This window comes from Gracilinanus agilis, chromosome 3, assembly GCF_016433145.1.
Source record: "Gracilinanus agilis isolate LMUSP501 chromosome 3, AgileGrace, whole genome shotgun sequence".
NCBI classification, from domain to species: Eukaryota; Metazoa; Chordata; class Mammalia; order Didelphimorphia; family Didelphidae; genus Gracilinanus; species Gracilinanus agilis.
In genome coordinates, this window is record NC_058132.1 from 558,807,169 (window position 1) to 558,814,294 (window position 7,126).

Sequence of the window (7,126 nt, forward strand, 5' to 3'; positions counted from 1 at the left end):
TGCTTTGGCTAGATCAAAGAGCAGGCAGTCTTTTAGCACTCTTTGGGCATAGTTCAAAAATGCCATCCAGAATGGTTGGATCAATTCACAACTCCACCAACAGTACATTAATGTCCCAATTTTGCCACATCCCCTCCAACATTTATTGTCATATATATGTCATTTTATGTCATTTTAGCCAATTTTCTAGTTATGAGGTGGTACTTCAGAGTTGTTTTGATTTGCATTTCTCTAATTATGAGAAATTTAGAGCACTTTTTCATGTGCTTATTGATAGTTTTGACTTCTTTATCTGAAAATTGCCTATTCATGTCCCTTGCCCATTTATCAATTGAAGAATGGTTTGATTTTATTGTACAATTGATTTATCTCCTTATAAATTTGAGTAATTAGACCTTTGTCAGAGATTTTTGTTATAAAGATTTTTTCCCAATTTGTTGCTTCCCTTCTAATTTTGGTTGCATTGGTTTTGTTTGTATAGAAAGTTTTTAATTTAATGTAATCAAAATTTATTTTACATTTTGTAATTTTTTTCTAACTCTTCCTTGGTCTTAAAATTTTTCTGTTCTCAAAGATCTGACAAATATATTATTCTGTGTTCACTTAATTTGCTCATAGTTTCCTTCTTTATATTCAAGTCATTCACTCATTCTGAATTTATCTTGGTGTAGGATGTGAGATGTTGATCTAAACCTAATCTCTTCCATATTGTTTTTCAATTTTCCCAACAGTTTTTGTCAAATAGTGGATTTTTGTCCCAAAAGCTGGGCTCTTTGGATTTATCATACCATATCTTGCTGATATCATTTACCCCAAGTTTATTCCACTGATCCTCCCTTCTGTCTCTTAGCCAGTACCATATTGTTTTGATGACCACTGCTTTATAGTACAGTTTAAGATCTGATACTGCTAGGCCACCTTTCTTCACATTTTTCTTTCATTATTTCCCTTGATATTCTTGATCTCTTGTTCTTCCAAATGAACTTTGTTATAGTTTTTTTTCTAATTCAGTAAAAAGTTTTTTGGTAGTTTGATAGGTATGGCACTAAATAAATAGATTAATTTGCATAGGATGGTCATTTTTATTATGTTAGTTTGTCCTTCCCATGAGCAATTAATGTTTTTCCAATTGTTTAGATCTAGTTTTGTGTGGAAAGTGTTTCATAGTTGCGTTCATATAATTCCTGTGTATGTTTTGGCAGATAGATAGATTCCTAAGTATTTTATATTGTCTAGGGTGATTTTAAATGGCAATTCCCTTTCTGACTCTTGCTGCTGGGATGTGTTGGAAATATACAGAAATGCTGATGATTTATGTGGGTTTGTTTTGTATCCTGCAACTTTGCTGAAGTTGTTGATTATTTCTACTAGCTTTTTAGTTGATTCTCTGAGATTTTTTAAGTAGACCATCATATCATCTACAAAGAATGATAGCTTCATCTCCTCATTGCCCATTTTAATAACTTCAATTTCTTTTTTTCTCTAATTGCTATTGCTAGTGTTTATAGTACAATGTTAACTAATAGAGGTGCTAATAGGCATCCTTGTTTCACTCCTTATCTTATTGTAAAGGCTTCTAATTTATCCCCATTACAGATGATGCTTGCTGATGGTTTTAGAAGTATACTGTTTATTATTTTCATTCTTTTAATAGAATTTTTTTTGTTTTTAGAAAAATTTTCCATGGTTACATGATTCATGTTTTTATTTTCCCCTTCACTCCCTCAAACTCCCCCCCCCCAGTTTTTTCCCAGTTTGTTGTTTCCCTTCTGATTTTGGTTACAATGGTTTTCCTAATATTGAACCATCCTTACATTTGGTATAAATCCCACTTGATCATGATGGATCACCCTCGTGATCACTTGCTAGAGTCTTTTTGCTAGTATTCTATTTAAGATTTTTGAATCTATGTTCATTAAGGAGATTGGTCTTTAGGTTTCTTTGTTTTTGGTCTGCCTGGCTTTAGAATCAGTACCTTCCTAATTACATACATCTTCTCCTTAGCAGACTTAAAAGGAACACCGAGCCTTGCCTGAGAGGCAGGACCAAGAGAGTGACTATAGAAGGAGTGACTAAGAAAGATCAATATTGACCACAGTAAAAAGGAATGACCAACACTGCTAGATTATGGTCCTTTGTATTCCCTAGTTAAAGGTTAGTCTCTGAGTCTTGAGGAATATATTTTGGAAGGGAGTCATAAGGGGGAAGAAATCCTATAAAACACAGTAGCTTACATCAGAAATAAAAATTTTCTATATATAAGTGAAAGTCTGGGGAACCATTTTGCTGCTGTCATCTTATGATCTGGGCTTGCCTCTTGTGTTTGAGTTTGGGAAGCCTAGATCACAGGTGGTAAAGGACTCAAGAAAGTCACAGACTTGATTATGACATTTGTTAGGAAGAGAGGCACAGAAAAAAACATCAATTTTACTCTTAGCCTTACCATCCAGGGCCTGGTCACTTGTGTATTTAAACATCCTTCAATAAATTAGATCCAGCTATGTAAGTTATATCTATGAGCATGTTTTTCTGATATGGCTGCTGACTTCTCACAGAATTCCCACTTAGAAAATATTCCTTGCTACTTTGTGGGAAGACAAGTAGAAGGATTTGATGAACTGTTCTCCCACCCTCCCCCTTGAACTACAACAGTAGGGCACCATGCTAAGGCTTTGGGGTTACAAAGATAAAAATTAAACAATGTATGTCCTGAAGGAGCTTACAGTCAAGTCAAGTCAATAAGCTTTTATTAAATGTCTACTATGTGTGCCTGGAGAAGGAAATGTAAAAGCAAAGAAAACCCCAAATGGGGTCACAAAGAGTTAGACATGACTGAATGACTAAACAACAACAATCCAACTATATGTGCCAGGTACTGTGCTAAACTCTGCAGATTGTAAGAATGGGATTTGTGCAAGGGGGATAGGAAAAAAGGAGCTAGAGAAGGAGTGGCTGACAGTTGGTGACAGTTGGTGACAGTTGAGACGAGGGAGGATTCTGGGGGTTTCTTGGAGGAAGAAGGAGAGGAGAGGTCTTTTGGCGGGAGTTCTCCAAGGAAGGAGGAAAGGTTCCGAGGAGGATATCCTAGCTCAAATCCAGTCCTAAGGGTTCCTAAGGATCTTTCTTTGGACATTGAAACCCTGATTCCCTGGTCAAAGATTCCATCGCATCTCACCCAACAAGACTTCAATAATTGAGTCAGGTGTTTGGACTCCATTTTGGGAGCAATCTCTTAGGCTCCTTCTCCCATTACCCAACCTTGTTGAGAGACTCTTTCCAATTTGACTTGCAATTACAGAAAAGAATAGAAATAGGAAATAGAAATAGAAACTGAAGGAGAAGAGGTGAGCGGAGATGCTTAGGAGTGGGAACCCCAAAGGTTCCCACCCAAGTGATGGACCCCATAGAAATAGAGAAGAGGGCACCCCCAAATCCCTCTGCCCTTCACCTCTTTCCCCAATCCCTATATTGATATTAATAAAAGACATTCATTAGTCAGATAGCTTTCCAGTGTGCCTGAGAGACAAGGGGGAGGGGAATTGCAGCTTGGTCTGGCTGCCTCCATCTTGAAGTCAGAACACCCGCTGTGAAGTTGACTGCCCTCAGGGGAGGCTTGTGTGAACCCCGCCCATGTTCAGAATCAGATTGAGGTTTCCCATACCTCATCTTATAGGGAAGCCTTGCCCCTGACTCCTGTGGGGTGGCATGACCATCCAGGTCACCCAGTTTCAGGGTGGCACCCCCTTGAAGTCTTGGCAGTGTATATTTGGCACCAGGGGAGAGCTAGAAGAGAGTCTCACCTCATAGACTTTCTCTCTCTCCCCCTCCATCATAACATTGGTTATTGGCACTTATTATTATTACAGTTTTGGTGGAGGCTCTCTTTATTCTTATAAGATACAAAGAAAGGGGAAAACCAACCAACCAAAAATCTATCCTTGAGGAGCAGAATCTCCTAACAGCCTGCCCTCCAAAAAAAGCTACTGACTTGTTTATCTAGAAATATCTAGGTTTAAGTTTTCTTGCATTATTCCTGGAGACTGCTAAAACTCTCTCATCTGAAGTAGCTCTGAGCCTTTAGTCAGGAAAAGTTGCTCTGGTGAACATGAATCACAGCTGAAAAGAGATTTACTTCTCTGTCAATTATGTCCTCTTCCTAATTGTCTTTCCCAGCTGCATTTGAGTAAGGAAACATAGATCAGGAATTAGTAATCTGTCCTACTTAAAAAATTACAACCAAAAAATAGAAGGAAACAGTACAAACAAAATATTAAGAAATGAAGATTTGTGGGGGTAAAATATGCTTCTCTCCAGAAAACAGAGAGAAGAAAAGAAAATAAGGAATCAACAGCTTTGGATCTACCTCTCAGGATGAATGTGGCAAAGACAAAATCCAACCAGATGTGTTCCTAACCACTAGAGTTCTACACTGGCAATTTAATGGCTGCATGATCCCTTCCATTTCCAAGGTAATGGCTCTCCTTAGTCTCTGCTTTCCCATTTTCCTGCTATACCCTGATTGAGGCTACTTCCTCAGGGTATGTCCTATTATTCCATTTTTCTCATATTCACTAATTTTCCTGGTTTACATGCTTCTTTTTATCCATGCAGCAACTACCAATTGTTTCACCTGCCTGCTACTGAATATGCTCCCCTCTCTGTGGCTTACACCAGTGGCATTAAACTCAAATAGAAACAGGGCCACTAATCAGAATATAATAATCCCTGTGGGCCACCTATCACTTAGTTTTAAAATATGATACTATCTGTTTTATTTTATTTACAGTTACTTTGTTAAATATTTCCTAATTAACATTTTAATCGAGTTCTGGTCCCCATGGGGAATGTTGTAGGATGTACGCAGCCCATACTACATGTTTAAAATCTCTGACTTAACATCTTTCCTCTCCTCTGAGACAGGAGAATTAGCTTGTTGGTCAAAATCTGGCCATGTCATTCCAGGGGCAGGGCAACTCCCAGAGGATTTAGGAAGGGGGAAATTTTGGTTGGAATTTTTACCTGAACCAACAAGCATTCCTTTCCTGTATCTATACTTCTTTGGATCACAAATCTATAGCTTAGAAGAGACCCTAGAAGTCATGTAGTTCAAGGTTAAAGGAACTGACTAAGGTTGCAGATAATGAGAGACAGAACATTCAAACCCAAGACTTTCCACACAGTTGATGTACCTAAAGTAAGGAAGAGATAACAGAAATAATGAGGTATCATGTTAACAATGTGTGAAAATACATTCAGGCATGCACTTATTGGAAAGGCAGTAGGAAATTGGGCAAAGACTAAGTACTTTCTTGGAGGCCTTTATAAAATTAAGCCTGCCAAGTCTTGGAAATCACCAGAAGTTCTGGAGAACTTGAGGCACAGTTGAGACACATCCAGAAGGGAACAGAGACATAGAGAGGAATAACATTCACGTCAAGAAAACGTTTCAAGGAATGTGATCTTGGGCAGCAGGTGGTGGCAGGCAGGTGGGATGTGACAACTAAAATGATTGGCATTTGCCATGGGGATCAATAGGAGCATTTAAACTGGAGGAAATGATGAGTATGAGAGAAGTGGTACCCTGAGAAAGAAGTCTCAGTTGGGATTACAGCAGAGAATGGGAGAAAGAGAACTAGTCAGAGAAAAAGAGTACAGTTATAGAAAGGAATCTTTCCCTGGAGCATGATATATCAACGTAGCCAGAAGAATCAGTACATGCAATAGAGAAAGCATTATTGTAGTTGTTTAGTCATTTCAGGCCTGTCCAAATCTTCCTGACCCCATTTGGGGTTTTCTTGGTACACATACTGAAGTGGTTGGCCATTTCCTTCTTCAGCTCATTTTACAAATGAGGAAAATGAGGCAAAAGGGTTAAGTGACTTATCTAATGTCACTCAGCTAGTGTCTGAGGCTAAATTCGAGCTCAGGAAGAAAAGTCTTCCTGACTCCAGGCCTGACATTATCCACCATACCACATAGTTGCCATTAGCCTCTGAAAAGAGAGAGAAGACTGGGACACTGTATAGGGGGAGAGACCTTAACTGTACGTGAGTTTTCTACTGGTGAGTGACCTACTACAGGTGTGTGTGTGTGTGTGTGTGTATATATATATATATATATATTCTTAATTTTGTGCCTACTCTTCCTATCACTCTTATTGGGTTTACTTATAGGAATGGGTTTAATTATAGGAAAATTTGCCCTATGTTTATGAAGAAAATCTTTTTTTTACCTATTGTTCTCACATACCATCTTAGTAAATGCCTTTGAGCTAATTTTGTCTCCTAACTGCTCAAGGGAAAATCACTGGTAGGGGTTCATTGGCTATAGTTTTGAGAGGTCCAGACCATTTGACTGTCATGCTCCTAGGGAAATCCAACCTGCAAATCTGAGACTGCAAATGTTGGTGGAGGTGGAAGGCTAGTTGAAGCAGGTTCTACATACAAGAACATTTGTTTACATAATTAACATCTTTGCAAAATTTCTTTATCTATTTTAGCAATTCTACACTGAGCAGGTTTTGGTCAGAAAACAGGCCCTGCTACAAACATCCAAATAACAGGTTTTGGCTCAAGAAAGCAAAGCTAGCTAGGGAAAATGAAAAATTCATATTTGAGGCATTCAATATTTACACAGCATTGAAAAAGTCTCTCTAACATTTTGCAAAAACTATTTGCAAAATGCATATAATATATGTGCATATACTTTTTTGCCTATTATAGATGATGACTTTTGATTTTTTAAAGAAAAATTTGGAAACCAAATTTTTAAAAAATCATTCAGTGCTCTGCCCTTTATTACATTATTATTATTATTTCATTCATGTTTGTTTGTTTTTTTCCTGATGAATAGTTTAATTCAAGCAAAATAACTTCTCAAAGAGGTTAGGGAAAGCATCAAGAGATAGAAACTTTAACAAATATTGCTGGCTTTTAAATACTTGCTGCCATGCTAATAAATGCATGTATATAATGTAAGGATGGTTTTGGTTTGTCCCAAATCAATTAATCACAGAAGTCCCAACCATCTCAATTGAATCAATTAAAAGTAAACCAGGCTTAAATAAGTCCTTAATCAATGAAAGGGTCACAGGTTTGGGGCTATTAAATAAAGACTGATAGCATAT